General features: G+C 38.3%; 1 protein-coding gene across 5 annotated transcripts in view; it reads right to left on the reverse strand.

Annotated features, from left to right (window-relative positions):
• Positions 1 to 25,195, reverse strand: part of CACNA2D3 (calcium voltage-gated channel auxiliary subunit alpha2delta 3) — a 472,558-nt gene that overhangs the window by 375,030 nt on the left and 72,333 nt on the right. Inside the window, exon 1 of one of the 5 annotated variants that reach the window (XM_075432893.1) lies at positions 21,569 to 21,619. The exons of the other annotated variants lie outside the window; for them this stretch is intronic. The gene's annotated coding sequence lies outside the window, so the exon portion shown is untranslated. Of the gene's footprint in view, positions 1 to 21,568; positions 21,620 to 25,195 lie in introns of those variants that run through there. 5 annotated transcript variants of the gene reach the window in all.

Here is a 25,195-nt window from a genome sequence, read left to right on the forward strand (position 1 = left end):
CAAAAAGTGTATGAAAAATTAGTCACAGCTGAACATTTCTTGATAAATGGATTTCCAATTGTCTAAAAGACCAAGCAGACACAACTTCTGATTTGCTGTGTTACAAAAAAAATCCTTTCTGCTTGCAAAAATCAGCATTTGGTAAGAAATTCTTCAGAGACACAAGCACATTCATCATTTGAGAAAGCACACAAGAAATACATTATTTCCTCAGTATCTGTTTTGCTAGACCATTTCACATAAGCGCCAGGGAAAGACAGACAATACTTCACTGTCAGAACTTTTAACAATTATCATGTATATAGGTGTAGGGTTTTTTTCTTGCACGATCATCTAGAAACAACGTACCAGAAAGCAATCTACACAAAACTCAGGCCCGAAGCATTTAATGCAATCCATGTATTTGGCACTGAAACATCAACACCACACACACCCCCCCAACAAAACAAACAAAAACCGAAAACAAACCGAAAAAAAACCCACGCCAAAACCTATGAAGCTTGAGTGACCAAGGCAGGAAAAGCACCACCCTCTTGAAGCAAGGCAACTTCAGAAAGATGCTATGTGTCAGCTGCAGCTTGATTTTTTTCCTCCTTGTTTTTCTCCAAAGAGAAACATGATCTTTGTGTTCCTATTTGAATCTACTTCTATCAACTCTTATCAAAATCAAGATAATTGTCTCTATGCTGTAAATAAAAACATCTCAAGTTACTTAAAAGTGTGTAAATAGTCATTAGAGTCCGTCTTTCGACAAGCCTGTGGGTGCTTTGTACATGTGGAGAACACTACAACCATTTATGATGAAAATTCTTCCCACTCCCTAGGATTTTCAGAGTCAGCAAATATCACTACCATCCTGATTACAGAAAAGTATTTACTCAACGGGAATTTTGTAACAATCCTTTGAAAGTAATTGTCAGTTTGTGTTGCATATTAGGAACTGATCTATACCTGAGGTGTATTCACAGCTATAGCTTTCATCGTTGTACATTACAACTGCTGCTATTTCAGAGGTTGTCACATACATGTTAAATGTATACACGCATGCATACATTTTTTGTTTTATAATGAAAAAGCACAACCAGCATACAAATGAAAGATCAAATATGCATTCAATCTATTATTCCCATGAAAAAAGTGTTTACTCCATGCCATTTGCAAAAAAAAAAAAAACAAAAAACAAAAAAATCCCACACCAGAAACACTTTCAGCTGTTCAAGTCTCAAAATTGCAAATGTAAAATGAAATTACAGAAACATACACTTTTGATTACATCAGCAACTCGTGATTTCAATTAATACCTACTACCCAGTAGAAAGGCTGCGCTATGCATTGCTCGAACCATTCAAACACGCTTCAGACTCTCTGCCATGTAAGTCCTAACCGTGACTCCCTTTGGCACAGAAGTGCTGGTTTGAAGGGTCACATGAGCTAATTGGCTTATTAGAACTATTTTAATTCTATATTTAAGATGTCCTGACAATCAAATATAATTAATGAATGAGTCTGCAAGACTGCAAAAAGCTCACAGCTAATACAATTTGCAGTTCTTAATGTGGTTTCTTTAGCTACTGAGACAAAAGGCATGTCAGTCTTAACCAGAGCTCTGTCGCAGCTAATTCTTAACCCCTAAACCTATGGATCTCTTCACTAATGTTGACTTTCCTAGTCAAAGTAACCTTGGATTTTTCGGTCAAGTTCTACTAGAGTGTAGGGATCAGAAGGTTGGCAAGACACATTTTATGCATCTAGAACATTTTTTTTCTTTCACTTATCTATTCCTCATCGTAATCTAAAAATAGAGCTCTCATTAATTTTTTTATGCTCTTCCCATTAATGATTTTTTGTATGTTATTAACACCACTGTACAAAATTTTAAACAAATGGTATTTGTTCAGGGTGCTTTGAAAACACCTACTTCTTTTTACACTTTGTGGGTTTTGTTTTGGTTTTTTTATTAATAAAATCCAAAGCCTACAATTCATGTGGAGCAAACTGACAACTTAGTCACATGAGGCGCTGCTGCCTTACACTGTTAACCGGTTCTGTCAAAATTAAAGGAGCTACGCACAGAGCAAGGCTTTCCACTATTAGAGAAATACAGCTCTGAGCATCTGAATCAGAACTAAGAATATAAATTGCTCTTGATGTGGAAAATCTATCACAGCATTTTATAAGACAATATTATTTTAAAACAATATCCATATTCAAATTGATGGGACACAAACAGTGAAAGTTCAAACCTTACGTGGCTCGAGCTCTTGCAGTGCTCTACCACACCAGCACACATCCCTTCTGCACGTGAGATATGGTAGAGTAATTCCCAGAAGAAGATTTAAGAATACACAACATAGCCTCTAAATGCTTCATTAGAAATGAGTGGTCACTGATTATATATGCGCTGTTGGAATAAACCTGAATTTGAAGCCAAATAAAAAGCAGTCTCCAGAATTTCATGTGCATGTGAGGGGGAATCTGAGCTTTTCCACTGAGCAGAAGGGTACTCAGATGGCACTACCACAGCAGAGATACCAAATACAGATGGTGCAACTCCTCTGGTAGACTCAGCCGTGAATCTCTCCTTAGTAAAAGATTTTGTATTTTCCCATTATCACATTGACCCTATGGTGGTGTGGTGTTGGTGATGTGGTTGGTTTGTTTAGAGTGCCACTGTTATGATGTTCTTATATGGTCCTACTACTCTGAAATGCATTCAGTGGGGCAACTTTAAAGGCCTTAACAAAATAAGCAATAGTAACGAGTTGGTTTTATTTTGTTGTTGATGGCTGGTGAGCATTTATAAACAAAATTATTTAAGTTCAGAGCTGGTATAGAATTTTTTATCCACAGAGATCCAAAGACTTTATAAAAGGAGTAGCTATAATAATCTCCATTCTGTACATAACAATCTTGAGATATACACAAATTCAGTGACATGCTCAATTTCTCACAACAGTTCAAAACTACAAAGATGTTGTAGGTTTGCGTGGCAAGGTTTTGGTAGCAGGGGGGCTATAGGGGTGGCTTCTGTGAGAAGGTGCTGGAAGCTTCCCCCGTGTCTGATAGAGCCAATTCACTGGCCAAGGCCAAGCCCATCAGTGACAGTGGTAGCACCTCTATGAGAACATATTTAAGAAGGGGAAATATCTGCTGTGGGACGGCAGTCAAGAGAGAGGAGTGAGACGATGTGAGAGAAACAACTCTGCAGACACCAAGGTCAGTGAAGAAGGAGGTGACGAGGTGCTCCTGACACCAGAGCAGAGATTCCCCTGCAGCTGTGGAGCAGACACTGGTGAGGCAGGCTGTGTCCCTGAAGTCCATGTAGGTCCACAGTGGAGCAGATCTCCACCTGCAGCCTGTGGAAGACCCCATGCCAGAGCATAGGGATGCCCGAAGGAGGCTGTGACCCCATGGGAAGTCTGTGCTGGAGCAGGCTACTGGCAGGACCTGTGGACCCATGGAAAGAAAGGAGCCCACACTGGAGCAGGTTTGATGGTAGGACTTGTGACCCCACAGAGGACCCACGCTGAAGGACTGCACCATGTGGGAAGGACTCATGCTGGAGCAGCTTGTGGAGAACTCTCTCCCATGAGAGGGACCCCACGCTGGAGCAGGGGAGAGTGTGAGGAGCCCTCCCCTTGAGAAGGTAGGACAGGCAGAGACAACAGGCGATGAACCGACTGCAGCCCCCACTGCTCCTCATCCCCCTGCACCGCTCATGCGGAGGAGGGTAGAGAATTCAGGAGTGAAGTTAAGCCTGGGAAGAAGGCGGGGGGGGGGGAGCATTTTGAAGATTTGGTTTTACTTCTCATTATCCTACTCTGATTTGATTGGTGACAAATTAAACTCCACCCCTCCCCCCCCAAGTTCAATCTGTTTTGTCTGTGACTAATTGATGAGTGATCTCTCCCTGTCCTTATCTCAACCCACAATGTTTTTTCTCCCCTGTCCAGTTGAGGATGGGAAGTGATAGGGTGGCTTTTGTGGGCACCAGGCATTGATCCAGGCTAAACCATAACAAGAGAGAACAAGCTCTTTTGGTTACTCTTCCTGTACTCTGCCCAACAGACCACAAATAACTTTGTAAAATTCAGCTTGATCGGCATGGAAAGATGAGTCACAACGGCATACTTCTCCTCACCTTGACATTAGAGAACTCCTTGATAATTGGGAGTTTGTGTTACACTACATTACACACTCCTATTAACCTTTATTGAACCTCTTTGTGTTGATGAAATCCATCAGCAATGACCAGTGTGATGGCACACTCCTTTTCTGCAGAGAAATTTTTATTCTCTTCACCAAATGACTCCAAGTAGCTCTACATTAACCTGTTGCATTTGACTCTTGCCACTCACTGGTGTCTAAGAAACTTCTGTTGCCTCAAACTCCTGTTTGGTTACTTCATAAAATACACTTTGAAATGCAAAACATTGACGTATTTGTTGCATACTATTTTACTATGATTAGCTACTCCAAACTGTACCTGGTATATTATAGCTAAAGATCAGCTATCCTGGGAAATTTGTTATTATCATTAGACTTGACAAGGATAGTTACTGCTTTGCTTGCAAAATAATTTATACACAATGTAAGTATCTTACAGTCATTACAAGGGCACCATATCCTCAGCATATTTAATCTTTACAAAGATATTTACTTCTGACCTATCTTTACCTCTTCGCTACATGCGAGTGCTACAAAACCAAATCAATTAAAGCATTAAGCTGAACGGTAATAAAAAACAAACCCACTCAGTTCCTGATTTAGCAATATTCCTCTGCCCTGTCTGAAATGTGTCCACACAAGATATCTCCTCACACCTTTGGACAGCTACCTATGTATAAATATACCACATAAACAGCAAAAATGGGAAGAGTCTTGAATATACACCTGATTAAAACAGCTGAGCTAGTGTGGAAAGATACAAGCTACTCTATAGAGTATTTCTCATCACAAAACTTAAAAACAGCAGTCACATTGGTGATGCACAATTGTCTAATAAGTAAAAGGACAAGGAAACACACTTCAGGAGTTTCTAATGCTTGCTCTCTAAGACTAATTCAATATTGCAATTTTTACTTGATGTAGTTAATAAGCCTCTGCCTAAACAACCATCACCAAAATTGGGTGATCCAAATAACAATCTAGTTAGTAGATCTAATTCTAAGGAGTCAAACACAGGTCAGTAATACACTCCCATCTTTCCCATTTAACAGAGTTGCTTTGGGTCAGGGCTAACCAGAGTAACAAGAAATGTTCGAGAAGGTTTGCCTGGCTGCTGCCCCCATCTTTCCTGACTATCAATTCAATCATAAATGGTTGAAAAAGCCAATTATTGTCCCATAAATTCTTTTAGCCATCTGAAACATCTTCACAAGCCAGCACGGGTGTTTTAAGAGCCAGTTAACCAACACTATTAAAAACCGCTTTAGAAATATGTTTTACAGCAGCTGTCTATGTAGTTTTACATACCTTTGCTTCTCCTTTGGAAGAGAACAAAAAGCTCTCATTCAAACCAAAAAAGAACATTCTGGAACTGCCCTGGAGACTCTTTTTTCCATAAAGATATACTCGATACTTTTGAAAACTCACTACATTATTTCACATTAACTGCTTCAAACAATGAACAAAAACCCCATAGGTATAAATCTGCAGAATCACAATATGACCCAGAGGGCATGTTCATCCAAGGCAAAGCCATCACTATATTTTCAGGTGAAAGCAAGTATATTAGAAGCACGTACATCTAATCTGCTCCTCACAAAAGTCTGAAGAAATATGAGAATGCAGTCCTTTCATCCTGGATAGTTATTCCTAGTCACTGAAGATTCAGAAGTAGGGAACCAGACAACTTACTATTTTCATCAATTTCTTAGCTTGCACACTGCCTTGGTCTTCTCTGAAAGCCTTTATGGTTACTGGAAACAAGGACAACCAAAAGAGACAGCTTGCTTTCTGCTGTAAGGTCACAGGATGCATCCACCATCGAAGTCTTTCAATCAGATTTTCTTTACAATGGTTTTTCTCATGACACTTCCTTTTATCACTGTGTGTCCATCTCTCCCCCCTTATTGTTCCATTTCTGCAGACCTATGTGTGTCTTACACCCAGTTGTTGTTCTGGGTTTCAGTATTTCTATGTAATTTTGTTAGACAATGCTTATTTTCCATCCCAGAAAAACTAGACAATTGTCTCCCCACCTTCCATGGTTCCCTCTAAATAAGCAATAAAATAAAATGAGCAACTAAGAAAGCTAGTGACAAAGTGGAGTACAGACACAAAAACTGAAGTGCATTCTAAAGACAAACCTTTGCTTAGCAATATCTGCATCTTGTGACAAGATTTAAAACCACTGCTCATTTAGAATAGCTAATGGTTATTGTTTCTCAGAAAAAGAAACATGTAATCTCATCTCCTTGGGACACAAACTGTTCACTATTTGCAGTGTTCTCCAAAACCAACATTCATCTTCTAAGCCCTTACCTTTTGCATTGTGCAGGACCTTCAACATTAACTCTTAAATGGGCTTTATTTCATTGTTTATCGCTATGAAGGACATAGCATTCATCCCTGCTGCTGCATCCCATCATTGCATTTCTCTGTATCCTCCTGATAGAAGTATTTATATTTGGGGTTTTAGACAGGCATTAGAACACTAGGTATCAAACTAGACTTGTATTAACAAGAAAAAGCATAACATCTGAATATCCTTAACTCAGGCATTAAATTTAGGCTTCCAATTCTTCATTTCATAACTGAACATGAAATGTTTTTATTCTCACAAACCTGAAGTCCCCCCCAGTCCCATCAAAGCCAGCAATGTCAGTATGGTCTCAGCATTCCTGAGAATCCGACCACCTGCACGTGGTCAATGTGCAGATGTCTCGAGAAGCATTCAGCAGGCTAACCACAAAAAAAAAAAAAAAAAATTGTAAACCAAATGATAGTATTTGGCATTGCCTGGAACTGTGAAAACACATTTGTGTTTTTGCCACACAAGCTAATGCTTTTCACTTTCATGTGTGATTCTCAGTCACTTATAAAACTTCACAAGAAACAGTATAGAATGCCTTGCCTTTCTGTATGTACATTTAGGTAGAGCAGTATATCCACCATGATTCCTTTCAAAGCCTCGTAAAACAAATTGGTAAATGCACAAGGAAAAACAAAGGGTTTAAGTCTAAACACCTTAAGTGCCAAACCTCATTCAATCCAACATTTAATAACTGCCTTTGAAAGACTGTAATATGATATGAACTTATGCCCTGTACAACAGAACTTGCCAAAATCTTTTTCTCTTTGGACCGTTTAGCTATAATGCATATATTCTTAGACTGGCATCTGAAATACTGGCATGCTGCTACCTCACAATATGTTTTTTCCCCTCAGAGTCCTTTCTTTCTTACACTTTTAAAAATGCAGCTTGAAACCTATTTAAGACAAAGCCCTGTGCATAAAGAGAACACATTAAAACCACAGCCAGAGCTCTGTTTGTAGCTCTTGCTTTTTTTTAATGAAAATTTGATTAATAATAGCCTTTGTATCATATCACACCACACCCATGCTACACTATAAGCAGGTAACCCCAAACATCACTGCAAAGAGTAAATAAACACTGAGCAATTTAAAATTCTGCAGGGAAGAGGGTGAAGAATGTCAGCCTCAATCTCAGCCCTTGTTTTCCCCTGAAACTCAAAACACAAGGCAATTTATTAAAGTGTACATAGCTCCCTAACGATATCACCTTCATCAAAACTAACCAGATTTGGACCCTCTGCTTAGAAATTTGTATAGTCTTCTGCCTGTGTTATGGTCTTCTTTTTCCTCCCTCAAAAAGAAAAAAAAAAGGTGAAACAAAAAAATAAGTTGACTACCAAGCTAGGGTAGATTCTTGTGTACTTACATGTCAGCATTTGATCAGATTGGAAACATTTCAACATATCAGCATTTAGTGCTGTTTTTGGAAAACTAAAAAAAAAATTTTCCCAAATTTAACCAAATTATATTTGAACCCAACCTATCTCAGGTTAAAGTGTAGGGCACATTTTTCTATTATTTACAGAGGTTTCTACATGCAGTCAGTTGTATCAGGCGTACACAAACCCAGAGATGGTTATTCAGCTTTTGTCTGATTCTCAAAGGACTAGAAAGTTTTTTTAATTTAGGAATTCATCACATTACCAACATAGTTTGCCTCGCCATAACATAAAGCATCTTACATACGGCACCACAACAGGTCATCGCCATAGCATACAGAAATAAACGCCATAGCATACAGAAATAAACGCTGCCATTCAGCGTGACCTGGATAGGCTGGAAAGTTGGGCAGAGAGGAACCTGATGAGGTTCAACAAAGGCAAATGCAGGGTCCTGCACCTGGGGAGGAACAACCTCATGCACCAGTACAGGCTTGGGGTGGACCTGCTGGAGAGCAGCTCTGCGGAGAGGGACCTGGGCGTCCTGGTGGACAACAGGTTAAACAGGAGCCAGCAGTGTGCCCTGGCTGCCAAGAAAGCATCCTGGGGTGCATCAAGAAGAGTGTGGCCAGCAGGACGAGGGAGGTTCTCCTTCCCCTCTACACTGCCCTAGTGAGGCCTCATCTAGAGTACTGTGTCCAGTTCTGGTGTCCCCACTTCAAGAAAGATGAAGAGCTACTGGAGAGAGTCCAGCGGAGGGCTGCAAGGATGATGAGGGGACTGGAACATCTCCCCTACAAGGAGAGGTTGAGGGAGCTGGGCTTGTTCAGCCTGAAGAAGAGAAGGCTGAGAGGGGACCTAATAAATGCCTACAAATATCTGAAGGGTGGGTGTCAGGAGGATGGGGCCAAGCTCTTTTCAGTGGTGCCCAGCGACAGGACAAGGGGCAATGGGCACAAACTGAGGCACAGGAAGTTCCGTCTGAACATGAGGAAGAACTTCTTCCCTCTGAGGGTGACGGAGCACTGGAACAGGCTGCCCAGGGAGGTTGTGCAGTCTCCTTCTCTGGAGATATTCAAGACCCGCCTGGACAAGGTCCTGTGCAGCTTGCTGTAGGTGACCCTGCTTCGGCAGCGGGTTGGACTAGATGACCCACAGAGGTCCCTTCCAAGTCGTACTATTCTGTGATTCTGTGTGATTCTGTGATTTAACTTGAAAGGCTATAAAAGAATGCATAAACTAATACATTTATCAGAAAAAGTACGGAGCTTTTGCATGAGAACGGACCCAGCAACAGCTTTGCTTTGCTTGGTCAATAAGCCACTATTAATAATAATGTATCTATGAATTAAAGATGCATCAATCTGCATAGCAGAGAATAGATGGCATGAATAATAGCCAAATCAATACTATGAAGTCGTAAAGAATACAGTGTGCTCTCCTTCAGGCTAATGGTAATTAATTTACTTTTGCTCCCTTCACACACGAGCAGAAGCTAGTAGAAGAACACTTTAATCACATAAAAGATGTTAATTAGAAAACGAACACATACTGTTAGCTCCTTACTGTATCTTTTCTGTTCACATGCTTACAGCACTTCAAAAAAATACTACTTTATTTGCACACATCTAGAGAAAACAGCTTGTGTTTTAGGAGCATATGCATACACTGGCTCATATTCTCAAGTACTACAATTTGAAATTTTGCTTCTTAAATAAAAGATCTTGTTCTAGTTGGGATGTGCGTTAACACAAACAGCCAACATCTAAAATCACGTTTCTGCAACACAAACACTCTACTAGGGAATGCACATATAGAAATATTTTAAGCCTTAGCACTGAAAAACCATGTTTGCTTATGTTGAAGCTTAGTTCATTTGATTCAACTCCACTGTTAATTAAATAATGCATTTTTTGCAATTAAAAAAGACCAGCTTCAAGTGATCAGCATTTAATGGCGGCATTCCCTTCGCAGGAAATACAAGGCATTTGGTGGTCCTGTTACTTTGAGGGACTGGCCCTAGACCAGCAAGCCTCTAGAAGAGGAAACAAGGTAAAGCTGCCAGTCCTCTGGTTTTAAAGAGTGCCATTGCTTTCCGAAGAACAGAATTTTAATATTCTTTGTGTTCGAGTTCTTTTTAAATAATATTTTTGCACAAAGCAAACTTTAAATTGCTGCAATTAACAGTACATTTTCACAAAGACACTGAAATTAAAGTTTCCATTTTAAAATATGTTCTTCATTATAATGTTCCGTAAACTGCCATCAGCAGATTGCTACTATTTCATTACTTAATAAAAATACACAATTTTGCTAAACCTCAGAACATCAAACAAAGCCATCTGAATCACAGGTTACTGCTAGTCAATCTATTGATAAATTCCTCTCTGCTCACCACAAAGCAACGACCTTCTTGGTGAACTGCATTTAAGCTTCCAAGACAGAAGAGTAATTAACGTATACCTCAGTTAAAAATCACAAGCGGTCCTACTGAAGCAGGCACAACAAGTCAGCACTTAAAGCTATCTGTGTGTGAATTAGAGTCCCAGTGGTCATTTCTGACTTTCAACGCATCCTTTATGTAGTTCTGCTAAACTCATGTCATCCAGCTCAAAAAAGCTAACTTCTGAGACTGAGCTTGACCTTTGGTTGTTTACCAGCAACTGTGTAAAAGATTCATAATGAAGGGTCACATCTCCATCTTTTAAGCTTTCTAAAAGAGTTTTTCTGTGAAAGAACATAATGCACACAACCAAGGGCAGAATACTGTCTTAATTTCTTAACGCCAGATTTTGTCACGTTAACCTACCAAAAAATTGTAATAATTACGTTCTTGTCTAACTCTACCCTGCAATGTAAACACCCTGAACTTACTTGCAGGTTTCCTCCTTTCACAAAAATACAATTTGTCCCTTATTATCATAAATGTACAAAGAACAGTGTAGATCAATAAAATATAATTGTGGCAACTGGACACTCTGCTAGCATTTGGAGCTACAGCAGAGCCTGTGCTGCATGCACAGGACTGCCAGAGGCATACATCTGCTTCTGCAGTTCTAGTTCAGTAGTTTAAGGAATGAAGTATCACCTCATTACAGAGCTGCCATGTATGAGTGAATTTGTGGAGCTTGCCCTCCTCACAGTCAGACAGTTCTAATCTCCTTGCAAACCACAGTGGCAGCACAGAGATGAAGTGTTAAGCTTATCAGGCCTCATCTGTACCATCACCTACTTAGTTAAGCCCAGGCCATCAATTTCTCTGTCATTCCTTTGTTCCCAAGGTGCCTGAATGCATAATAGCCACTAGGAAAAGATACAAGATATCTTTAAGACTTCACAAGAACACCACCTACATTTTTTTTTTTTAAACAAAAACTGAAAACAATTCACATACACCATTTTAATCATAGGCTGCACTGCCTGTATTTTTTTCTTAAACTAGAGTTCTACCTTGCTCTACCATGACATAACCTGTTACAATAAAGCTATTCATTTATTTTATAATAACTTTCAATGTTTGCATAGAAATTCCTAACTCTATTCCTATTACAGTGCAACAGCTGGGAAGGGTTCTGGTAATTGAAAATCTTATGGCATAACAAAAACAACTTTGTACTCAACTATTCTTTTTGAGCATCAACAAGCAAATCAAGAGAGTTTTGTTTCAGTCACAAAATAAGGCTTGTTCTTCAGTGGCTTGAAAAAAGGCATCAAGGTGGCCTTTAATTCATTCAAAATAAAGTTCCCTTTTAATCATTTGTTTTTAGTAACATAACTCTGCTTTCAAGACACCTTAATAAATTTTTATTTCAGGAATAACGTCCAAAACTTTACATATGAGCAACTGCACCCACAAGATACGCTAAACACTTGGCAGGAAAAACTTGAAGTGGCTTCTAGTGAAGGACTGAGCTAGGTGGAAGATTTGCCCTCAGATCCGAGTCACTCTGCTTTTTCGGAAGCATCTGAGCCAATATAGTAACCTCTTGGTGAGAGGTCTGACTCCAAGGGATTCTTCTTCCTAAGCACTTTCTGGAGCCAGGTGACTGAGATGGGCTGACCTGTAAGGTTCCTAGTCACCAACTAAAGACGACCCTTCCTCTCTCCCTCAACTACAGGGGAAGGACAAGTAAACCAGTTTGATTGGGCTAGTTAGCAAGACCTGCCCATCACATCTCCTTCTGGTTTAACACCTCTTCCAGATTACTGTTACAGGAGTACAAGTACTACTGAGATACACACCTGAGGAGACACTGATGGCATTCCAGATCCAACATCACTGATTGCTATCAACCACAAACAGGGAAAAGAGCTATTACAGTTGTGTTGAGTCTCTGTGGTGCTGGAAATATGTGAGCAGCATGTTGTTTATCCCCACGTAGCCCTGCACAAACAAGGCAGCAGCATTCTGCTCAGATCACATAGCATCTACCCCAACACTCATCTGAAGGGAGTTTGAAAATGGAAAAAGTCCTTCTGCAGGAACAGGCGAAGCCTGCATGCAACACTTCACTAATTCATATCTACAGAGCCTGTAAGGATTCCTGAGCATTATTTCTGCCTTAAAGATACTGATGGTGCCATTTTACAGCTCCAGATGTCTCTAGAACATCCTAAGCAGGCCTATGTTGAAAGATGTCTTAGTTGAAATGGAAATGTTTTCCAGCCTTTAAAACAAACAAAAAGCCATACTGTTCACAACCAGCAATTTGCTTTTGGCTCATTCTTCAAAATATTCCTGTTCCAACTGGAGATTAAAAGTCAAACCACAAGAATACTGCCAATCACTTCATCATTAGCTCCTTACAAGTCAGAAAAATAAAATTATACATTTATAAGAGAGAGAAAGAGAGGACGAACATTTACAGCAGTGAATAATTTAAACTGTTATTGCAAAATTATCTAAAAGAATGTTAATTTGATTCTTATCAGGTTTACAGCTTTCTGTCAATATTGCATTTGAAAAAAAGTCAAGGAACAAGCATGGAAATACTCCAATCACACTCCAACCCATTTGTATCCTTGCTTCAAACTAAAAGGTTTTGGTGATAGCTTTAGAAGAGATGCGTGGTTAATGGAAGGTCATTCCCAGAACAATGAACAGAAAATTGCATGAACTCACTTGCTTGAGTAACTATCTAAAAACCAGAGCTTAGGTGCCACAAGGTGTGAAATAGTATACACTATACAAAAGCCACTAGGTGGCCCAACAAGATGGCATTACTAAATAAAACAGTGGAGCAGAAATTGAAGAAGTCACAAGATATCTAAACATGCTCTTTCTAATCTCTGGTACTCAGTACTAGAAGTGAAAACACGCTTCTAGCAGACTAACCTTTTATCATGTGTTCGTGCCTTCCAGTAAAACGTAATGATCAGTTACCAGATTTAGAACTCTTTGATGACCCCAATAGTTGGGAAAATATTCTCCACTATATGTTAGGATCTCCTGCCAAAACACACTGAGGATACCCAAGTTACCACTGTGTATTTTTGAAGAATGACTCACTTCACCGTAGACTGTTTATTTTATAACTCATGGTTAAAGAAATCACCCATCCTCTACCACTTTTGGTGAGCCATTAATGTCCCCCTAAGAATACCAGCACTACATTATTTTCTTCTCCCCATCTGGTTCTGCTGACCCAGTGTGTAAGATTACGCTCTGGAAAAGAAAAGCCACAGGGACAGAATGAGGCATGCTTCTGTGAGGCCCTCATAAAAGTCTCTGGTTACAGTGGGATGACACAAGGAGAAGTGCAAATGCATACAACAGCACAGCTGACAGGAAGATAATGTCCCGATGCAACTGTTCCTGGATATTTTGCTGTTATTGCTTTTGTAATCCTCATCTCTGTTCCATTAATTAGCATGCAGTGGTTATAAACCTGCCCAGAAAAAGCCTTTGTTCCTAGATAATAATTTCCACTAACAAGCAGAAACATTTTACAAATTTTATAACAACAAATGTGTCACAGTCATAATCAGCTGGTCATCATTGGCTTTCCTTGGAATTTTTCAGTAATCTGATTTCTAAACAATACTAGTTAACTACTAAACAGCATATGAAATGATCAATACATTTTGAAAATATATCCAATTCCATGACTCTTAGAGCTTAACTTCCGTATATTGTCCATAAAAATGCAGCACTTCTCTTCTGGTTTAAAAAGTTGGAGGTGGGTTTAAGGGTCATATGTGGACAAAAAGAAAGGATAAATAGGTCCTCTTTTTCACACAGTACATGAAGAGTCAAAACAAAGCACGTGCTAAATGACAATTGGAAAGACAACACAAATCTCTGCAGCTGTCCTCCCAGCACTGCAGCAGTCTTCCAATGGAATTATTTTAACTTTTTTGTGTCTTCATTTCCTCATTCATAAAACAAATTGAACTTGTCATACAGGAATAGTTTGATGCTGAAATTGCTATGGTTCTTCAATACCATTGTACAGAAAGGATAAACAAACATTTAAAATATATTATTCATTCATTCACTGAAGTATTTACAAAGATCTTCTGAAGATGTTTGCACTTCAGATCTTCTGAAATAGTTTAAGAGGACCAGGTATTAGCACGTATCACAGAGCAAACAGAGTAAGAATGAATAAATATCCAAAAGCACCATTAAATTTATTTCTGTCCTAGTAGGGTATCTTAACAAACCAGATCTTTGAAGCTGCATCTGAAAATTGAGTTCCCTTGAAAGCATATTTGTGTAAATAAAAGACTAGCTTTCTTCTTAAAACAGCACACTCACATTAGAATATTTAAGACTTACTTAATATTTCTATTTCTTTCCCAATAATTTCTAGTAAGCATGTTCAGACTCCTACTTATTTGTTGTTCTTCCAGTCACTGGTCATGGCTTGTCACCCTTTACCAGGGCTGAATTGCCAAAAAAAATCCCACGTTATTCCAGGTTTCGTTTCACAAGTTGCATTTGAAGAAATCATCATTTTGCTCTATAATAAAACATCTTCTAGACAGGCAGCATATACTTGTGCTTCATTTTTTTTGTCTTGAATACTGGACTTTTAATTCTTTAAAATGAGAGCTGCAATATAAATCAAGTCTGCTGTCAACTGTCCCTCCACAGAGGCTTTAAATTTCAGAACACTGAACGGCCACATCGTTAATAATTTCTTCAGTATCCAGCTTTCATTTTACATATAAATATATATTGAGGGAGAGAATAAATATATCAAAACTACACTTTGTAGCTCAAATATTGCTGAGATAAACATGATCCATCTGGTTTCAGGATATGGCTACAGTAAATAATAAAGCGGTCTGTAATATTAGGGCACAGAGGAAAAGAATCTTCACAGCATAAAAAGTCTTACTATTTAAGCTTACAGGCATTTTAAAAAAATCAGTTATTTCACCAGCAAATACAACTTAATAATAGTCCAACAGACTGAAAAAGTAGTTTTTAACTCCCTTGTTATTTGAGAGCAACTATGGAAAATTTAAGTCAAAGGGATTTTGGTTTTGCAGTAAAATTAACATAAGTGAAATTCGGGGTTATAATGAAGGCTATATTTTTAGAGGAAGAATGGTCTGGTGGTTGAGATATTCACCTTGGACTCAAAAGAATTGGGCTCAGGTCCCAGCTTTGCCACAGAGTTTTGCATAACCTTGAATTAGGCACTTAATTTCTCAGTGCTTCTTTTCTCAAGGTATTAAACAAGGATAACAATATTTCCACAGTCAGCTTCACCTTCCTTTTAGGCTCAGTCTTGCAAATTAGGCAGAAAACAAAATCTGTGGATAGCCCTCAGTAGCCTAGCCCCAACAACTAGTTTCAACACTGAGAATTAGTTCTGAAGACTTGGTGTCAGTTTCAGTTTGCATGGTGCAATCCCAGACACCATCAAATATCCTAGAAATTGCAATAATGAAAAAGTCAGTAATAATACACATAACATTGCTGGAATGCTATCACACATACCGTACATCTGTATAAAAGGCAAAGGCTTATTATATCAATTGCTAAAAAAAGCCTAGCTAGCTAACTTCAAACTTAACACAAGAAGTCAAAAGACAAAAGAAATCTTTGGGGGTTTAATATATTATTCTGTGTTCAACATACACTCTGTGTATGTTTTTAAAAGCTGAAGAGAATAGAGAATTTTGAGTAAAACTTGAATCTGATGGCATAAAACATGCTTTGCATAATTCATATGAAAGGAAGATACACGCAAACCAAGAAGCAACACTCTACGTAGCAAGAGCACAAAACGCCTGTCACCCTGAAGTACTGTGATGCATTCAAACAAACATTAAAAATTCTTTGTGTGTTTATCTACCATGAAATGTTTATGCACATAATCTGTTACTTTGTAAAAATATTTCCACACTTCTTGAGCATGTGGTAAATATCTATGCTTCCCTATATATAGGGACTTTATATCACTTAAAAATAAATTCAATAGTTTTCAATATAAATGCTCTATGTTTATTTCCTCGCATCAACAAAGAGCTCTTAAGAAATGCATTGCATAAAAATATTTTCCAACCACTACTTAACTGAAAACTGCACAACTCTGCAAGAAAAAGAAGCCCAAATGATTCCAGTTAGAATCATAAAACACATTCTCTATTTAGATTCAATAAAATCATGCACATATCAAGCTAAAAGCTCTTATCAAATGCAATGTCAAAAAATTTAAGCTAACTGATGAGCAATAAAGCTTTGGACATTTGAAAAAAGACAACACTAAAAACATTCCAACTATAGCCTAGACACTTGTTTGCAGCAGTTTGAAAACAAAAGCTATTACTGTTCCTACACACAAGCTTGCAAGAAAAAGAGAACGTGTGTGAGAGTGCTCACTCCATCGTAAGACAGGAAGATGTAGAGAGACACTACTTAAAATAAGAAAGGACGTGAGGTTCATGTGTTAAGCAACAAAAGAAAGTCACATGAATTTGGAATTACTGAGCTTGAACTGGAATTAATTCCTCTTCTGGGCTCCAGTGATGGAGCATCACAAACCACTCGAGCTCCGCCTTCGAAGTTTATATCATCAGCAGAACTCCTCAGTGGAATTATGGGGTCTGTAATTCACAGTTGTCACTATTTATTCTATAGATTATGGTTGCCTGGATTTCATTTGCACAAAGCACGCACTCATACGCTCTTTACCCCTGGACCATTATGTACTTGCATAAATCATCATTGCTTTTCTTCTAAAGCGGAGAGTGCGATACATCCCAATGCAGAAACAACAAAATCTAACTGCATAAGCAATTTTCTTGTATGTCAGATTTCTCTAGTCCAAAAATAATACACAGAGTTCTACACAAACTATTTGCTTCTCCTACAAGTTCCCACTCAGAAATGCAAAATCTCTAGCTATACTCAGTTTCTTGGAAATGATAATAAATAACCAAGTGGGGACAAAAGAATCACATATTCTACCGAAACAAACCACAATGTTAACAGATCAAACTTTTTTAGTAACTACAGGTAAAAACTTCTGTGAAAATAGGGTACAAAGGTAAAGATAATGTTATTAAAACAGCTTGAAAGAAACCATGACTTTACCAACCTGTTTCACAATGCTAATACAGGGGGAGAGGAGAAGGAAGAAGTAAAAAATTAATTAGCCTAAAAAAAGGTCTCAGGTAGGAGTGGATCAATCTTTTTTTAGGTTTTTTTTTCATAAAGCTGGAGGGGATTGCTTAATGCATTAGATGCAAGCATTCTAAATAATTTTAAACTCAAAGAAATTTGCATATAGCATATGATACACTCCCGCAAACCCTCCTTCACCTAATTGATCAAACTGACATTAGTGCAGCTCCTACTTGTGCAAACAGTACTCACAGGAGCAGGAACTGCAAGACCAAGGTCTTAAATTTAAAAGTGTATACAGACATCATAACATAAAGAGTATGGACTTCACAGAGGGCTAATAAAAATATTTGATTTTGCTTTTATTTGAAAAACATATTTTTATCTACCCCATTGGAAGTTTTTTCTTACTGCAGCTTATGGAAACAGTGAGAGGTTTCAAAATACAGTTATCCTATAATATCCTAGAAGCAGAGGAAAATTCAGTATTTCTGATAAGACTGAACATGTACTAAACAGTGCCTTGACGTGACTGATATAATCAATTTCTATTAATCAAAATACAGCACTGCAATAATCCCTTGCTGCATTATGTATTTTGTATTTGTGTTCTACTTAATCAAAACATAAAAATCAGCTTTATCACTATTTTAAGTGCTCATCCAACAATTACAAATCACTAGCGAAGAATGTATTCTTTTTTCAGGAACTGATACTGTACTTCCCATTCCTACATCGGCTTCAATACTCTCACTGACAATTTTGTTTGAGGATTGCAGGTCTGAAAGCGTACCAAACCAGTCCTCAAAAAAACACTGAAAACAGATTCATAAAATTCTAGCTTGCAAATTCAGTCATCTGTATAGAGACACTCATCTATATTTACTATATGGAGTACTGATCCACAGAAATGACTACATTTGACCATGAGAATCTGGCAACCGTGCCTGCTCAATAAATTTGCCACTGAATTTTCTTTGTTGGAAAAAAGTTCATGCACAGGCATGATGGCTGCTTTTCAAAATGTAACCACCAGGTTCATTTCCACATATAGTTTGCTTATATATTTCCTCAAATTTCCAGTTTATATTGTCCATATCATGCATAAGTCTTCATGTTTTCCAGTCCAAAAAAGCAGAAGTGTTGAAGTCTCGATTTTGGACCATTTTTAAAAATACAGACACAAAATACATTACTATACTACAACCTGCTCCACTATTATTTTCAGCTCTGATACATGACAGAATTAAAAATTTTTAACTTATGTAGAGCAGAACATTGGGCTATACACATTACCTTCAGCTATACACATACAAATCAGTTGAATCCAGGAATATTCAATGGTGAACTGGATTAGGAGAAAAAAACTAAAACTTCAAGATACTTTTACGGCACAGCATTCTTTCATTCTTTCCAGACTCCCATAGCTGCTGACTGCGCTCCACTTCACCATAACTGCACCTGTGGCTGCCTCTGTAGCTGTTTCACCTGCATGGGTCCACCTCACACCCAAAGGTGTGAGTGCTCCAAGCAGGCCTGCCGGTGAGAACTCGTGGTAGCAGGACAGGTACGGCCCTGCTGTTTTTAAGGATCAGAGTCCCTATCCCTGGAGCAGCCTGCGGGCAGCGGTGCACAGCGAGACTCATGCCCGGCCGATCTGCCCCGGCAGGTGCCAAGTCCCTCCTGTGCGCTCCATCTGCTCTCAGCTCCTTTGCTCCCGACACATTATTACGATCTATTAGCTCTGACTTAGGAAAACAAATCAGGAATTTTCTAGCATAAAGCTGAGGGTGTGTCCTGCATGCCTTTGGGCATATAGACACATCCGAGCACACACCAGTCTCAGCACAGTACACAGCACTCCAGGGTGATTTCCTACAGCAAACTAGTGCCCACAGTTCATCTTGTAGAGAATAAGTGGGTTGCTCTCAAAGACAGCCCAGAAATAAAGTCATGAAACAAAACAGGGAGCAAAACAAAGCCCTAGTGTAGACAAAGCTAACGGCAGCAGGACACATCAGCATCCATTACATTTTATAATGCTAACATGCTCAGTTAATTCACGAAGCACTCCAGCTTGTCTGTTTTTTTAAATTAAGTCACTTCAGCTTTATTTCCAAAATGCTCTGAGAATAGAGGTAGAGAAAGAAAAGCAGTAATTTGTGGCCACGTCAGATGACAATCAGTACCTGTGTGACACAGATTCCTGATGTTTGTCTCAAGTGAATGAAAGCAGACTTTTGATCCATTTTTCTAACAAGTTTTAATTGTACAATGCATTAATGCGCCTACATTTATACTATCCAGGATTAAAGCACAAATTAAGAAAGAAACTACAGTTTCTGAAAACTAGCATACACATGCAGGCATGCAGGTTTTTTTTAGAAAAAGTGTTTTCCAATTCCAAAGCAGACAAATATAATCCTCAAATCTGCTAATCCCATCAATGCAGTTATATACTGAGTACTTGCTACTTCAAATACAGCTGCTGGGAATGGAGCAAATTTCTGGGTTTAAAGGCAGCATGAGGTTCAGTTTCAGTAACACACTCGAGTTTCTTAACCATACCAGATCCAGACTGCGAACAGCCCTGAAATCCCCTCTGTCCAAATATCTCCCTCTCGGCAGCATTCAGCAGTGCGTTTTGCTCTATAGCCGCTTCCTTCCTTTGTTTTTTTTTTAAAGTATCTTGCCCCGAGTAGGACAGTCCGCTACACAACAGGGGTAAATTTCCACTTTGATACAATGTGCAAAATGGACTTCAGATACAGGGTTACCACAGGAGAGAAAAAGAAGCCAAGGTACACCTGGCAAAGCTCTCATACAGAGACTATTTATTTTCCTTTCTCCTTTGATTTATCAATTTGCTCTGGACAGTACAGAAATAAAATATCGTATCACAATTTCAGTTTCACATGGTATTTTCATTACAATCATATTTTAAATAGATATGTAGCCTTCACTATAGAAGGGATATGAAAAGTTAATAAGTAAAAGTAAGAATCAATGACTTTAAGCCTACAAAAAGTTGGGAGATTTATCACATGAAAATTTACATAAATGTATTCCTGATAGTAGTTGCGTTAACGCTAGCTATAAACGATAACAGATTTTTTACATAGCACACAGCCATTAAATAAATGGAGGTTTAAATGCTGATTTTAAGGAAAAAAAAAAGTATGAAAGGTGAACAGATGAGCCTGCAGAGGCTCAGAAAATAGCGAACTCTGTTTTTATTGTGTCTAAATTTGTTTTGATTTTCATTTCTTAAAGTCATAGCCAGATTTTGTTAAAACAATACATATCAACCTTTTGCAGTGAACTAATACATTTTTTTCTTTTTAAAAGAATACTGAAAAAACCCAGATGCATACTGCTACACACAGACACAAAACCCTACATTAAAAAAAATTAGAAGCAGTAAACTAGCTGTGTAACACTGTTCAAATACAAGACCCAGCAAAAGCGAGCATCTTGAAAAATTTCAACAAGAAAACTTGTCTCTGCCATTCAGAAATGGAAAGCACTACTTGAAATTCAAGCAGGTGGATATGTTCTCTGCCCTGAAAAATTTTGTCTCAGGTGAAGCTGTCCAGAGTGAAGATAAATAGCTGTTACCTATATCTTTGGGGCAACAACAATATACATCAGCATGTTTGGTCCTACATACCTATTGTTCTGCCCTGCAACCTTCCCTCCTTTGATCTCTAACAGCAAACCATGTACTTTGATTTTCTTTTTCTACTTCGTATAGCTGATAGTTCTTTCCTACGAGAAACTAGAGTTGCAAGACATTTATCAAGCAAGCTTTTTAATTTATTCTCCTTACAATTTAATAAAACATGCTAAAAATCAATATGTGTAGAAACAATCTTAGAACTACACGTTACTGAGAGTGTATTATATTTGATACAATAGATAAAATAAAACTTGAGTGATCACAGATCGCATACCAGAACAGCAACAAAGCAGACAGGATTATGGTAATTAAGAAGTAGACAGATTAACAGAATATCTGTCATATTTTGGAAAGTCAGCAAGTAGCAGTTAACTTTCAGTTTCTGACCTAGAGAACAGCCTGATAGATCTTTTGTTGCACCAGCATAATCTATCTTCAGGAAAGAGCTCTGTTGTGTATTCAGCCTAGGGATGAAGTAAAGATAAATGTCAGATTTCAGGAAGTTCATTGCAAAAAAGAATTTCACAGTCAACAAAAAATAAAGAACTTCAAAAAAGAAAGTCTTGGGTGTTTCGGGGGAAGGTGTAGGGTTTTTTTTTTCTTTTGGGGTTTTTCTTTTTGTGGTTTTTTTTAATCTTTTTTTCTTTTTAATTCATGGAAGCCCAACAGCAGTTGATTAATTTGTGTGCACGCCTCTTTAGGAGAAAGTATGACTTTTCTTTTGACAGATATATACACCTGAAATTGTGTAGAAAAACACAAAAATCAACTGAATTTCATAAGTTTTGTCTCCAGATATAATTGAAAGAATAAGATCCCTTCTGGGTGTTTCAGCACAACTATGGGAGAAAAAGAGTGCACAAACCAAAATATCCCTGACAGGTTTTTTTACATTTGGTTGGGTTGAGCCACAGCTGGCCCTCGGCTTATTTCATTTGGTTTTGATTCATGCCTACATTCTGGAAATCCAATTTAAATTTCAGATAGCAGTATAAACTTAGAGTGGTTCAGGCAGAAAGCAAACAAAAATCCAAACAAGGAATAAAGAAAAAAATCCTCTCAGTAAACACAGGACAAATTTTGAGCAAAATGTTTCACAAAAGATTTGGATTTTGTTTCAGTTATTTCATATAACTCAAAATATTTTTTTCTTTCCAGATAGGGAATTTGATTTCACCAAACCACTTTTTCCAAGGTGTAATGCTTCTTAATTCTACTTGGCTCTCTGGACCTGCCGATACGCGCTACTAACCTCAGATCTTAAAAGGTGCCTCTAGGCTGACTCACAGTAGTATTATATTCTATAAATAGTCCCTAAACACTTGTAAAACAACTTTTAAAAGTTTTTGGTGGATTTAAAAGTAAATATGGAATAACTTTTAATTAAATGTACTCTCAATTATTTGCTTTACTTAAACATTATTTCAATATTATATATAATATCCTTATTATAAAAATCATTCTAAAGAAGCTCTTCTGTTAAAAGTGATAAACAGTCATCAGAGAGTGGCAGGGAAACAAAACAAATGAACTATGTCCACCAATCAGTTAGATATTCTGAACTCTTTTTCCAGATGATTATCTGGAAACAAAGGTCTTCTGCAAACAAAAGTTCACTCAGTTATGCCTATGCAGCAAACTCGGTATTTGGCATTCAATTCTTTGCATTTCATTAATTACAAAGATAAAAAGTGTACAGAAAGTCAATGCACGTAATGCAATGCAGCTACATTCAGTGTAAGTCAAGTGGAAGCCCACCCCGTATTTGATGGGATAGCTATGCATCCTCAGTCTATTTTTTTATTCCTTTCATATTTTCTAACATGAAGTACTATTAATGACTGCAAATACCAGCTTTGTTGTTAGACAAGTGTTCCATCAATATTTTGTAAACACTTACTCAGGAAACACCTCTTCAGCAAAAGCAGAGATTTTCAGTCACAAGCAACACCCATCTTTCCAGTCATTTTATACTCCATCATTTTCCTTTAATGAATCTTTGTTAACAGAGATGTCTTCAACATCAACAGTAATAGTTGAGAACTGCTAATTTAGAGCTTCAGAGAAAAAAACGCCTCAAGATGTTAACTAGAAAGTAGGTTTAGACAAGGATCAGAACTACTAGATATTATTTCCTCTTACTGAATTTTCCTGCATATTATATAATATTTACAGTTATTTCCTCTCTGTCATTACTTTCAGGCATATACAGATAAGTTAAAAAAAAAAATTCAAAATTCATCAACATAGTACTACCAACACCACTACATCACCCACTCTTTGCTTAGAGACAGACTCTTTGCTTTTATTTTCATTAGGGGTCCCTTCCATTGACATCACAGTCCGTATTTGGAGGCCGGGCCTGAAAACCACCCATAAGCAAACTTCTATCCGTCTCAGTGCAGCAGCTATCTCACAATGCTCCCTGGAGCGCACCGACTGCAATCTCACTGGTGTCCACCACCACCTTTCTCCCGTGACTCAGCACTGCCCAGCCTAACCTGAGTTACGGGCTTCAAGCACAGATCAGCGCTAACCTCAGCCACCACAACAGCCAGAGGCACACACACACGTGACTGCTTACTACAGAAGACAAAGAGCACAGTTGAATGGTACAAGCTGAGGCCAGACCAGATGATCTGGTTCAGTGAGACATAGTATCCGTGCTGTCCGTTGATAGATGCTATTGGGATTATCGGTGCCTAGTAATTTCGGTACTTAATACATTGGAAGAGCACTACTTGTTACTATGCTATGCTCATCACTAAAGCACAAGGCATGACACAAATATGGAACATGTGGCACAGGGCACAGATGAGGAAGAAGAGGCCTCACGGGATCGGTATGATAAAAGCAGTCAGAGTACAGATCAAGTCCTCAAAGAGCTTTGCTGGGCAAGAAGCAAAGGTTTGTCTGTTAAGTGATATTGTTGAAAAATAAACCATCTGCGCATCTGCTTCGGGTATGCCAAAAACTTGGTAGCATTCCATCACTGGAAGAGCCTATGGGAAGACTGTAAGAAAGCAATGCAGTTGTAACATTGAAACATTACAACAAGTCACTTCAGAAATATAAATCCACCACCACTGTTTTACACACCACAAAGCACAGAAATTATCATCACAAAAAACCCACCGAGGTCAACAAGATAAGTAGTATTTAAAAAAGACTGACCGTCTCCTGAGCTAATGAGAGAATAGTGGCTTTAAGACAGGACTTCTCTCAACAGTAAAAAATACATTTTCAAAAAAACAAAAAACAAAAAAAAAAAATAAAAATTAAGGACTCCGTGCTGGGCCCTCCCCTTCTGCAAGAAGGTTTTTCCCCTCTGTCCACAGCAGAAACATTAGCATCATCCTCACAAACATTTAAGTCTGACACAGGTAGACAGTATTGTAGATTGAGAAATGGACAGTGATTTCCACAGCTATTTCTATACTTTCCATATTCAAACCAGTTTAGTATTACCCAGTTATGACTATTTTGTTAGATTTTAAAAAGATGCACTAAACTTAGGCATGAATGGGTGCATATACAGAATCACAGAATCACAGAATAGTAGGGGTTGGAAGGGACCTCTGTGGGTCATCTAGTCCAGCCCTCCTGCCGAAGCAGGGTCACCTACAGTAGACTGTAGATGACCTTGTCCAGGCGGGTCTTGAATATCTCCAGAGAAGGAGACTCCACAACCTCCCTGGGCAGCCTGTTCCAGTGCTCCGTCACCCTCAGAGGGAAGAAGTTCTTCCTCATGTTCAGATGGAACTTCCTGTCCTTCAGTTTGTGCCCATTGCCCCTTGTCCTGTCACTGGGCACCACTGAAAAGAGCTACATGCTACATACACCATGCTAGTTCATAATAAACCACCTTTGCCTTTCCATGTATACATATATAGCTCATATAAAAGAGGAGAAAATGACAAAACAGGATAGGATAAAGTTAAAAACCTTTAAGTTCAAATACTTTAATAGCATGAATATTCTTTAACTAAACCTAAAGCTGAAACATAACAGCCT

The sequence above is a fragment of the Opisthocomus hoazin genome, chromosome 11 (assembly GCF_030867145.1).
Source record: "Opisthocomus hoazin isolate bOpiHoa1 chromosome 11, bOpiHoa1.hap1, whole genome shotgun sequence".
Taxonomy (NCBI): Eukaryota; Metazoa; Chordata; class Aves; order Opisthocomiformes; family Opisthocomidae; genus Opisthocomus; species Opisthocomus hoazin.